This window comes from Coenobita brevimanus, chromosome 14, assembly GCF_032717465.1.
Source record: "Coenobita brevimanus isolate Jiangsu-jjx chromosome 14, ASM3271746v2, whole genome shotgun sequence".
Lineage (NCBI taxonomy): Eukaryota > Metazoa > Arthropoda > Malacostraca > Decapoda > Coenobitidae > Coenobita > Coenobita brevimanus.
Window position 1 is genome coordinate 25299267 of NC_136967.1, and position 12173 is coordinate 25311439.

General features: G+C 41.2%; 1 protein-coding gene across 5 annotated transcripts in view; it reads left to right on the plus strand.

Moving 5' to 3' along the window:
- The window catches only part of LOC145389558 (calcitonin gene-related peptide type 1 receptor-like), a 1052335-nt gene that overhangs the window by 663340 nt on the left and 376822 nt on the right, over positions 1–12173 (plus strand). The gene's annotated exons all lie outside the window — the stretch shown is intronic.

Consider the following 12173-nt stretch of genomic DNA (forward strand, 5'->3'; position numbering starts at 1 on the left):
TTTTCTAGTATTTTAACTGTTCGTTTATGTCTCGTTTTTTATTTTATTTTATTATGTTTGTATTTCCCTTAATTAAGCATTTCATTTCTCCGTTTCGGGTGCTTATATTTATTCACTTTTTTCTTTCATTTATTGCTTGTATTTGTGCTTTTCTATATACGGTATATACATTCTCTCTCTCTCTCTCTCTCTCTCTCTCTCTCTCTCTCTCTCATTCGCTTTACCCTTTCATCTACTTCCACCACGAAACACTGACAACTTTTATCATGCCCTTCTGTTTTCTCTTTTTCCCTATTCCTGCTCCATGTTTTCCCTTTTGCTCTTGTGTTCGCCGAGAAGAGAACATTTTCTTTAATATATTTTTCAACCTCTGCAGAAACAACAGAAAGATAAAGTCACCATTAAATGTTCTCTGTATAAAAATGCAAAGAGCTTAGAGAGCGCCTGGAACAAGGGGAAGAGGACGACCAAGACCGAGGAGGAAGGAGGGAGGGGTGTATCGTGGCAAACTAGTGAGGAGTAGAAAGTACCTGGAGTTCTTTAACCCCCTCATTACGGTGACGTGCTATTTCAGTTTATTCCTGCTTCCTCCAAACGATTTTATTTCAGCTTAGATCCCTCGTAATGAAGAGGTTAATTGAAACTTTATTTAACCCCTCCAGTTCAGTGTCTCCCCAAATCAGAGTAAAATCATCCGGAAGTGGCAAGAATAAAATTAAAATACATCATCGGGTTCAATGGTTAAGTCCAGCTCTCTCCTCCCCTCACACAAGCTCTTAAGCACGTATAATTATAACTGAGGCAGCGAAGATGTTGACAGACTCAGTTTTTGAAGATAATTTTTGAGGTATGTGATAATTGTAGAATATGACCGGTCTTTGTGTATAATATCTGACAACACTGTAATGTGGGATGCAGGCAACTGATATCCAATTGTTACGGGAGTTCCATAAATGATCGTCAGAGAAAAATAATGACGATGATGATAATGATGATGATGATAATGATGATGAATGACCTGCTTACACTTTCGCTCACTTACCCCACTCAAAAGCTGTTTATGTATTTATGATATCTAAGCCAAGTTGAATATGCAAGTCACTCGTCAAAGGTGAAGATCAAGAGGGTGAAAAGATAGCTGCACCGACCGGGCCCATTTCCCTCGTCTTGTCAGCATTATAATATTAATTTTGAATATTAATTTAAAGATATTATTTACTTACTTCATGAACATTTTTTATATAACCCATAATATTTATAAATGAAGCTCATGCGCCAAATATTCTACTCGCAAGCTACATGTCGGGTTATTTGTCGGAAAAATTAAGCCAGTCCTCCACTGACCCCTTGCCAGTCAGTTCGTATACCTTTGTAAATATACTACGACTTTGTGGTGAGAGGATAATTGGTGCTCGATGCGATTACATCTGTTTTTATTTTACTCATGCTGAATTTAGACGATGCCGTTCTGCCTAATGAGGACTTCTCGTGTTGAAAGGTCTAGAATCTATCATCAGCAGCATTTTCCTTATTAATAGTTTTTAGACGCCGTCCAGTGTCTCAGCAATTTACTCTGTCACTGACTGACTACCATCTGAAACTATGAAAGTAAATTGTTGTGGGGCCAGTTTCTATTGTACTATTATTCAAACAGATCTGTTCCGATTTTACCAAAACATGGTGCAAGGGGTGAGGCTGACTCGGTGCATTTGAGAACAGTGATAAAAGATCAAGATCACACTGCAAGACCAAGTTACACAATTTTAATCCAGTTAACACCAAGCTTTGTGGAAGTGTTAAGATTAAGACTAGGAAAAAAAAAATGATTTTAACAATAATTGGAAAAATGTGTACAAGTAGGTTAAGGTCATAGGGGAAGGTCATGTTAGACCCGTGTATGTGCATGTGAATAGAAAATCTAAAACACTGTTGAAGTGATGTAAAACAATTGGTGAAAGGGTTGACGGTGAGCCAAAAGGTTGACATATTATTTTTTAGAGTATTAGTTCAAAGGTCAAGGTCTGGGAACGTTAGCTTAGATATCCTTTAATCTGATTTAAATCAAACTTAGAGGAATCGTTCAGGGTAAGCCAAGGACGAAGGGTTTCGATTTTGAGAACAACCAGTCAGTGATCAAGATAACAGCGCAAGGTCAATGTTTACAGCACTATTATTTACTTAATGTTTGCCAGGAATTTTTGTGATTGCTTGCAATGGTTATTCTAATACTCTTGTTATTTTTAGTGGTTCTTATTCACTTTATGGAACAGTCCGTTCCGTTTCGCGCATTGATGAGTCTACAAATAACATTAATTCCCGTCTTAAAGCAGGATCATATTCCTTTTATTCTCGCTAATAATAGTGGCTTTGATCCGGCTTAGGAAGTCCTCGTTTAGCTTACACTGAAGAGCCGTCCTCCTACGTGCTCTCAAGTTTCCGAAAGCATATCTTCTTTCACGAGGTGCCGTTGATATTGCCTCCACCTCTTTCCCAGACCTGACTTTCAAACAGTGGAAGAGAGAGAGAGAGAGAGAGAGAGAGAGAGAGAGAGAGAGAGAGAGAGAGAGAGAGAGAGAGAGAGAGAGAGACATGTAATATAAATGACAGATAGATAAGGCAGTACACAGAGAATTCTAATCAACACCTAAATACACTGACAAATTGCTGTATACAATTAGGGCTGAGACGAATAATTTCTACTGTAAGAGGATATAGCCCGGCGACAGAAATACAACGAAGTTAAAGGGAATGAATGGCACGGAATTGGTAGAAAGACTGCCGAGGAAACAGAAATAGAAGCCCAAATCAGAGAGCAAAAACCAAAGTATATCTCTAGTAAAACTGTAACTTAAGAGGAACATTAAGATAAGGGAGCGAAAATACAGAAAAGACCAAATATGACACAGAAGAAAGAAAACGTGACACGAAACGAAAGGATGGATGGTAGGGAAAGAGATAAGGAGGAAGGAAGGAAGGAAGGAAGGAAGAATGGATGGATGGATGGATGGTTGGAAGGAAGGAAGGAGAGAAGGAAGGGAGAGAGGGAGGAAGTGAGGGAGGACAGAAGGAAGGAAGGTTGAGAAGAATGAAAGGAAGGAAAAATGAAAGACACAAAGGAGGTAAGGGAGGGAGGGAAGAAGAGAGAAAACAAGACGAATAGCAGAATACGACGGTAAGTGACAGTACTGGGAATGGGAGGAAAGCTCTCCTGAAAGCTAGAAGGAAGTAAAAATAAAGAAGAAAGGAAGGAAGGAAGGAAAGAAACGAACATTGATATTCAAGCGAGACGGCAAGAACCAATAGGAAAGGAATAAATACAATAAAAGTGGTTATCTTAGAGGAAGTAAAGATTAGGAATGTAAGTAGGAAGGAAAGAAAGAAAGAGGAGGAAAAAAAAAAAGACATCAGAACACAACTTTAAGAGACAATACTAGAAAAGGAAAAGGAGAAAATGAACATTCAGAGGCGTAAAAAAAAAAAAATAATCATGAGGAAACAGTGAAGGAACAAAGAAAAAAAAATAAAACTAATACCGGACCACTAGCAGAACAGGAATAATATTGAAAAAAAAAAGGAACTTGGAAAACTGTAAAAAAAAAAAGAAAAGAAAATACTGAGATCAAAGAGGTAAAGACTGCACACATGGAAAGTCGTACCTCGTGGCACTAAAAGATAAACAAGACGGGGGAAAATGCGCCCTCATTTTGCAGTGTCTTGCTGGTTTATCGAGCGTTGGGAAGCGAGGGTAGGGAGGGAAGGGGAGGAGAGGAAGGAGAAAGTAAAGGGAGAAGAAAAAGGGAAAGGAAACAGGGGATGGAGAGGGAGGGGAAAGTGAGTAGAGGTTAGGTCGGAGAGGGATGGAAAAAAAACAGGAAATTGAAGGGAGGAGGAAGGAGGAAGGAAAGCAAAATGAGGGGGTGAAGAGTGAATTGGTGGAGGGAGAAGGTGATGGTGGAGAAAAGAAGAAGAGGAAAGGAAAGGAAAGGAGGAGTGAGGTGGAGAGGGAAACTGAGGGAAAGAAAAGGGGAGGAAATGTCAGGGGAGAGATTAGAAATGCGAGAGAAGAGGGAGGAGGAGAAAATGAAAGGAGGGAAGGAAAAGGGAGTGGAAAGAGGGTTGGAATAGTAGGGGAGGATGATGGTGGAAGGGGAAGGTGATGGAGAGGAGGAAAAAGTGAGCGGAGGATAGGGAAGGCGAAGAGAAAATGAGGAGTAAGAAGAAGTACTTATGAAGCACAAATAACAGGAAGCCTATTTACCCAAACGAGGTTACCCGTTGAGAGAGAAAAAAAATGCTTCTGCTAAGGATCAAACCATCGTGTATGAGAAAGGGATAGAGAAGGGGAAAGAGACGAAGAGGAAGCAAGAGGAAGAAGAGGAAAGTGAGGAGAAAAAGAGAATGATGGAGGAGGGGAAGAGAGAGTGGGGAAGGGGAGGGGAATGAAAGTGAGCAAAAGGGTTAGGAAAGCGAAGGGAGAGGAGAAACTGGAGAGAAGGAAGTTAAACAGATGGAAAAGTGAAAGAAAGATGGAGGAAATGACAGAAAGGAGAGGAAAATGATGAGAGGCAGGGAAGTGAAAAGTAAAAAGAGGAAGGACTTGACAAAATAAGCAAGGGAAAGTGAAGGCGGGGGAGAGTAAAGAAGAGAAAGTGAAGGAAAGGGAGGGATAGTGAGGGATGGATAGGAAGAATATGAAAGAGAGGGATGAAAAGTAAATTGCAAAGAGGGGAAAATTGATGGGAGGGAGGGGACAGCGTGAGAGATGTATTAGAAAGTGAAAGGAGGGAGCGAGAGAGGGGAGAGAAAGTGAGTGGAGAGAGGGGATACTAGGAGGGGAGAGAGGGTGAATTGAAGGGACTGAAGGCAAAGTGAAGGGAATGGAGTGGCGAGAGAAAAGAGTGAGAAGGGAAAGGAAAGGAAAGAAAAGAGAGGAAAAGGGGCGGAAAGTAAGAGGAATCAGTGGAAAAGAGAGAGAGAGAGAGAGAGAGAGAGAGAGAGAGAGAGAGAGAGAGAGAGTAGGAACATGGGTAGAGGGGAGGAATGAGTAACTTTTCCTGGAGATATAGAGGGAAGGATGGTGTTGGTTGTGGGGAAGAGATGTACTGGGCTACAGTCGTTCTATTTTATGAAGGCAGTTTGGGTGGGACGCTCTGGGACTTCACACTGTTAGCTCTGTTGTCACATCGCCGCCGATACACGTGTAATTATTTGTGTTCACCTCTCTCTCTCTCTCTCACTCTCCTACTTTAAGCTAGTAACTACTTATAAATGAATTTTAAACACTCTGTATAGATGTAATTCAATAAAAAAGCTGTAGTATAGTATACATCTCATAAGACTCGTCAGCGTTGCCTTTCAGACGTTGTCAGGTGGTGACACGAGGGACAGCCCTGCGTGAGTGGGTCATACTCGGTCAGTCTCCGGCCATGGAAGCTATTTAAAAAAAAAAAAAAAAAAAAACACCTATAGACTTTTACCTCAGGGGTGGTGTGGAAAAAAAGTCGAAAACAAGAGAAAAAAATTAAGAAAATACAATTAGTAGTAGTTAATATATAATATGAGAGAGAGAGAGAGAGAGAGAGAGAGAGAGAGAGAGCGCACGTGTGTGGCGACGATGTGGCAACAGAGCTAACAGAGTGAGGTCCCAGAGGGCCCGACCCAAACTGCCTTGATAAAATAGAACGACTATAGGAAAGTAGGTCATAAGAGGTCAAAGGTCACTTACTACCTCTTCCCCTTACGCTCACCGTTTTTCTTACGCACCCCTTTCTCCCCCCCTCTCCGACACACACACACACACACACACACACACACACACACACACACACACACACACACACACACACACACACACACACACACACACACACACACACACACACACACACACACACACACACAAAGAATATAAAAACAGGAACGTAATAACGCCCACAAGAACAATCACCTGAAGCACTACACGCCATACACACCGCACCACCACACCATGTTACCACAGCACAGTACACCACACCACACTGCCACACCATAATTTACTATTCTTTCAACTTTAACCTGCTTGAATAAGGTGAAGATTTTAAATACACTAGTTTAACACAAACTTGACCTAAAACTGCAACTCTCCATCATAAATACTTTGTTGTAAGAGTTCATTGCAGAAGAGTATGATGCCTGTCATGAAGAAATGATGTGGAAAGGATGTATAGCTGTAGTGTCGTGTTTCTCTGCCATTGAGCTAAGAAAAATATGCTGCAAAAGGACAAAAATCTGCGCCAAGTTAAAGTAAGAAGAATGTAGTTTATTCCTATAAACTCCAGAAGGTTTTATACATCAGGGGAAGACGATTTTGTTGGGTTCAGTGAAAGCTCTATCCACCCTCGCCCCTCCCTTTGTCCAGAACCTGTCCTTAGCTGAATGGAATAATCTGGAGGTAGAATAAATGAAGTAAAGAATAAGCCATCTGACTGAAAAGGTTAGCTAGATAAGTCGTAGCTCCCTGCCTGGACTGATTTTGCATTGATCCATTAAATCGTATGGTGTGAATGAAGTAGTGAGTAGGGGGTTATAGACTGTTTATTACCTATTCTCGGCCTCCTCCCACCCTCACTCTCCCTCCTCTTCTCCCCCTTCCCCTCTGTCCTACTCATTCCGCCTCCCCTTCTCCTCATCGTCTTTCGTTCTCGCTCACTCCCTCCTTGTTATCCACCTCCTCCTCTCTCCTCCTCACTTTTCTTCTTCCAAGTCTCCCCCTTCTCTCCTCACTATCCTTCCCCTTCTAATCCTCCCCCTCTATCCTCCATACTCCCCTTCCCATTCTGTGCTTCACCCATCTCTCTCTCTCTCTTTCTCTCTCTCTCCCCTCCACACTCCCCTTCCCGTTCATGTCCTCCCCCATCTCTGTTCCTCTTTCCACTTTCCCTCTCCCCACATTTTAACCCCTCTCCCCCTTCCCTTGAGATTTTCACTTTGTATGAAGAGGAGAGAGAGAGAGAGAGAGAGAGGGGGAGTTAGATAAATACCCCGAAGAGCAAGATACAAAAACAAAAGGTACATTGCCATACCTCTTTTAACTGTATAATTTTTAGCCTCATCACCACCATGATGTAATTTCTCTAATTCAAGCTTCCAACAAACGACTTTTTTCACCGTAGGCAAGACTTATAGCTGATAAATGGCTAATGGAAGTCCTATATCAAAATCCTACACATCGAAAAGCCTCCCCGAATTTTTAGATCATCAGGAGCTTTCATGATTAAAAAAAAATATATATCGTCCTCTCAGGGAAGGCGTATAGCCTTGACAAATTGGGTTTTTACTCTCTTAAATGATGCTGGAGAGGGACACCCTTAAATTTGGCACCGATATAACCGTGCGAGTCAACTGCCAGGTTATACAAACGTCCCTTATCTCACTTCCTCTCCCCCCAGCAGATGAATAGTGGACTGCAGCAGGAGGGCAGCTTCAGCCTACAGTCCACTCGTTTCACTTTACATATGAACCTGTGACAACAACTACTAATGCTGATACTGTCCTTAATATAATCAAATAATGCTTCCCATATTAAAACATACGTGCAACTATGTCAGTGGGAGGGTTCAGACAGGTGAAAGACAGTCTAACAAGAATAGGATGATGTGACCTTTGGGATTAGAGAAAAAGAAGGTGGAGTACAAAGGAAGAGAGAAAGCGAGGAAAGAATTATGAAACAGATGATTGATGTGAGGCGAGAAAATATAGGAGAGAAAGGAATAAACTGAGACAAGTGAACAAGAAAGGAAACTGAAAGAAATGGAGGAAAATATTAAAGGGTCCATAATAACGAGAATAAAATATTAAATGAAATAAACTAAGAGAAACACAGCAAAGACATCAGATAGCAAGAGACTAAGAATGAATGGGAAGTGGAATAACATCGAGATATAAAAGGAGAAAAGTATGAACGATCAGAAAATAGAACAGGCGAAAAAAAAAAAAAATCCTGTTTTTGATCATTATTTTTCGAGTATCAAAACCAGCCCATTTATATGAAAGAAATGATGATGATTGTGATGGTGATGATGGTGATGATGATGATGATGGTGGTGGTATGGTGTCAGAAGTACGAGTATAATGCAAATAATCTGAAAGAAAACTATGACTGAAAAGTTTAAAATTATGATAAAATATATTAAAACATTTACACACACACACACACACACACACACACACACACACACACACACACACACACGAGAAAAAAGTTTTAAACATGTGTAAAAATCCAGGGGGTAAGAAAATGAAAGCATACAGTACTGTCAAAAGCAAAATATATAAAACATGTATAATATATGAACAAAAAAATTCACTCTGACGGTCTGACATGGAACAGGCCCCCCCCCCCACGCGTGCTTTAAGTCTACCATGTGTTCCCCTGGGGCGGTGTGTGTGTGTGTGTGTGTGTGTGTGTGAGAGAGAGAGAGAGAGAGAGAGAGAGAGAGAGAAGGAAGGGGGGGGGCGTGAAAGAGAATAGAGTATGTACGTACGATGACCACAGTAGAAATGATAAGTATTTGCAGCGAGAGAAAAAATGTGAATGGGTGAGAAAAAGCAGCAGAGAATGAACATATATGCAAATGAAAGAGAAAGATTGTGCATGTGTGAAAGAGAGAGCCATGAAGTGTGGAATAGAAAAAATGTGTAGGCTGAGAGGCAGAACAAGAAAGAGTGTGTGAGATTTTAAATGAAGAGAGAGAGAGAGTGATGTAGTGAGACAGATGACGCTGTGGCAGAGGGCGAGGTAGAGAGATACTGTGAAATCCAGGCTAAAATACTGGACTGACTTCTGAAGAGAGAGAGAGAGAGAGAGAGAGAGAGAGAGAGAGAAGAAAACAAAATGAAAACCTTACAAATAACGAGGAAAAGGTAAGAATGAGATAATGTAAAAAATGTGAAGAAAGAAAAACAATATAGGGTAACAAATAAGTGAAACTGGAACAAATAAAGTTAGTTACAGTACACCCAAGAGGGATTACCTTAAAGCTTAGGCCGAGAAAGTTTACATAATTTCTAGACAAAGGGAAGATTACACTGCTTCTAGGTAAAGACTGAGGAGTGTGGTTATAGTTTTAGGAAAAGAAAGAAACTGGAGAAAATCAGGAAGTGTGTGTGTGTGTGTGTGTGTGTGTGTGTGTGTGTGTGTGTGTGTGTGTGTGTGTGTGTGTGTGTGTGTGTGTGTGTGTGTGTGTGTGTGTGAGAGAGAGAGAGAGAGAGAGAGAGAGAGAGAGAGAGAGAGAGAGAGAGAGAGAGAGAGTGGTTTTTCGGTAGTAGGGTGAGGGTCAGTTGAATTCCATACTGAGAGCAAATGTGTGAATCTGAAGGGAAAAGAAGAGAGAGTATGTGAGCGAATGAAAAGAATGTCTATGGGTGAGAATGAAAAGGAGAATATGAGAGGAGGAGAGCATGGACTGGGTATCTGTATCTTGGAGAGGGATTAGAGGGAGTGTAAGTGTATATGAAAAGAATGTGTGTGTGTGTGTGTGTGTGTGTGTGTGTGTGTGTGTGTGTGTGTATTCAAGCACACGCGCATAAGAGGGAGAGAGAGAGAGAGAGAGAGAGAGAGAGAGAGAGAGAGAGAGAGAGAGAGAGAGAGAGAGAGAGAGAGAGAGAGAGAGAGAGAGAGAGAAAAAAAACAAAATGTATGAATGAAATGGAAAGGACTGTGTGAGCGCTAGAGAGAGCTGAGGAGAGAGTATGCACGACAGTGCAAAAAAGAAAAGCTGTGGATGTGTGGAAGGGAGACCGAGGAAGACTGACTGTGTGAGAATTGAAATGGAGAGCCGGAGTGAGACAAATGATGCGGTGGCAGAGGGAGAGCGAGAAAGAGTGAGAGTCATGTTAAAACATTGACCTAACGTTTGGGAATAAATGTGTGTTTGTGTGTGTGTGTGTGTGTGTGTGAGAGAGAGAGAGAGAGAGAGAGAGAGAGAGAGAGAGAGAGAGAGAGAGAGCGAGAGAGCTTAGGCTGAGAAAGATGATATTATCTGTACAGGGAAGGGCGAAAACACCGTTTCCAGGGAGAGTCTGTGAGGAGTGTGATTACAAGAGTTCTACGTAAAGGGAGAAACTGTCGAAAAACACAGGGAGAGAGAGAGAGAGAGAGAGAGAGAGAGAGGAACAATATATTCTTTGTGCGTTTTTGCAGAGAAATTGATAGCATAGTTTGTTGACAGCTGTGAGAGGTAGTTGTTGATTGGTGGGGAGTGAAAACGGGGTGAAAAGGGAGAGAAAGGGGCAGTTCATGAAAAGAAGCAGGAAAAGGACTCGGAACGACATAGGTTGAAAAGAAATAGTGTGTGTGAGAGCGACAAGGAAGGGGACAGGTAGATAAATGAAGCGGCGATGAGGGAGAGAAAGAAATAGTGTGAGATCCAGGGTAAAGCATTTGGTTGAAGTGTGTAAGAGAGAGAGAGAGAGAGAGAGAGAGAGAGAGAGAGAGAGAGAGAAACCTGTCTGCATTGTTTCTTCCCCTTATTTGTCATCTTTCAGAGCTCATTCAGTACGACTGTTTAATATTTCTTTTCATTTTCTGACTAATATCCCTCCTTACTATTGTCGTCTGTTTGCCACACACTCCTCTATTATATTTTTTTTTTTCTCCACTCTTGTCTCATTCGTCTTTAACTATCTCATGATGGGAACAACTCTAGTGTTCTATTTCCGTTAACCCAGACGAGTTTAGTCAGCTTAGATTGAATGGTAAAATTCCAAGGCCCGTACTCTCGTCAGTTAAGGAGGCCCCCTAGAACCTCTTCCTCAGTGATTTATTTTGGATAGGGCTGGTTAATATCTTCCCGCACGTTATATGTGCAGAGTATGGGAATGTGGGAATCATTATGTAATAGAGAGATGAAAAGTAAACTGCAATGGGCAAAATAAATTGTTCGGGAAAGGCCCTCATTCTCATCGGCTAAGGAGGCGCCCTGACACCGTTTCCTAACCGATTTATTTTGCTCACTACACCTTATTTTCCTTTTTCTTGTCATATGAATCCTTGTAATATCGGCATACACTGCATAAATAATGTATAAAACTATATTAACACGCATATCAGAAAATCGCTAAGGGGGAGGTGCTTGGGATCTTCCTCAGCCAACGAAAATACGGGCGTGAGAGGGTCAGTACGTCATTATTAACCCTCTTATGGTCTGAACAACTCTGGTATTACAGTCCAGCCAGCACCAGACCACTTCATTCAACCTGAGTGAGCATAGGAGTCTGATGCCTGTAGTCTCATGGGTCAAGCTTTATTTTGCCAATACCTTCCTGTCCGCTTCTGTGTTATGTAAGTCCCTCTGATATCTCCTTATTCAGCATAAACCACGCACGAAAGGACATTAACCAACAATATGCAGAAGTAGATCACTTAGAAAAAGGCGTTAATGAGTCACTTTTACTGACGAGATTACAGCCCTGAGAGTGCCTACCCTATTAGTACAAGGACATCATTTATAGTATATTCTTGCCACCTTCCAACAACTCTGTTCATTTTAGGAGATCTTCCCCACAGTGAGAGAGTTAATGAATACTTTACCTATCCAGTCCAGTTCGAAACATCCCATGCGAATGAACACATGTGGACACAGTAAAAGAATGAAAAGAGCGTTATCATAATAACGATGTAAATACTTTTCCTGCGGTGCGTATTTCCAGTATCTAAGCAAAACCATCTGGCGTTAAATGTAATATAGTAATGATTCTGAGTTCCTGACCAATGTGTTTGTGGAAACAGACCTTAGTACTGTTTTGTCACTGGGGATGTTTTCTGAAATTAAAATCGTCTGACCTTAACCAGAAAAACATTGTACACTATGATCAAAGGGTTAACTAGTCACTCATATATTCACAACAGTTTTTCACTAGTCAATGCGACATTTCTTAGCTTCTTCAATACGATTTTTTAGGTATAATCGTTCTGAGGTAAAAATACATTAGAACTTCGCATCGCAGAACTGAAAGGAATAGTTTTATTGTATCTGACCTCTTCCAAGGCTAAGAAAATTCCTCCCTAGTTATCAAAATTTAAATAAAATTGAGCTCTGTTGAATGCGGCCATTTGGTGATAGCAAGAACGAAAGAGGGGAGGTGTAATCGAACTAAAAGTCCTACCTCCTCAGTATGGTAACGTGTTTATAAAT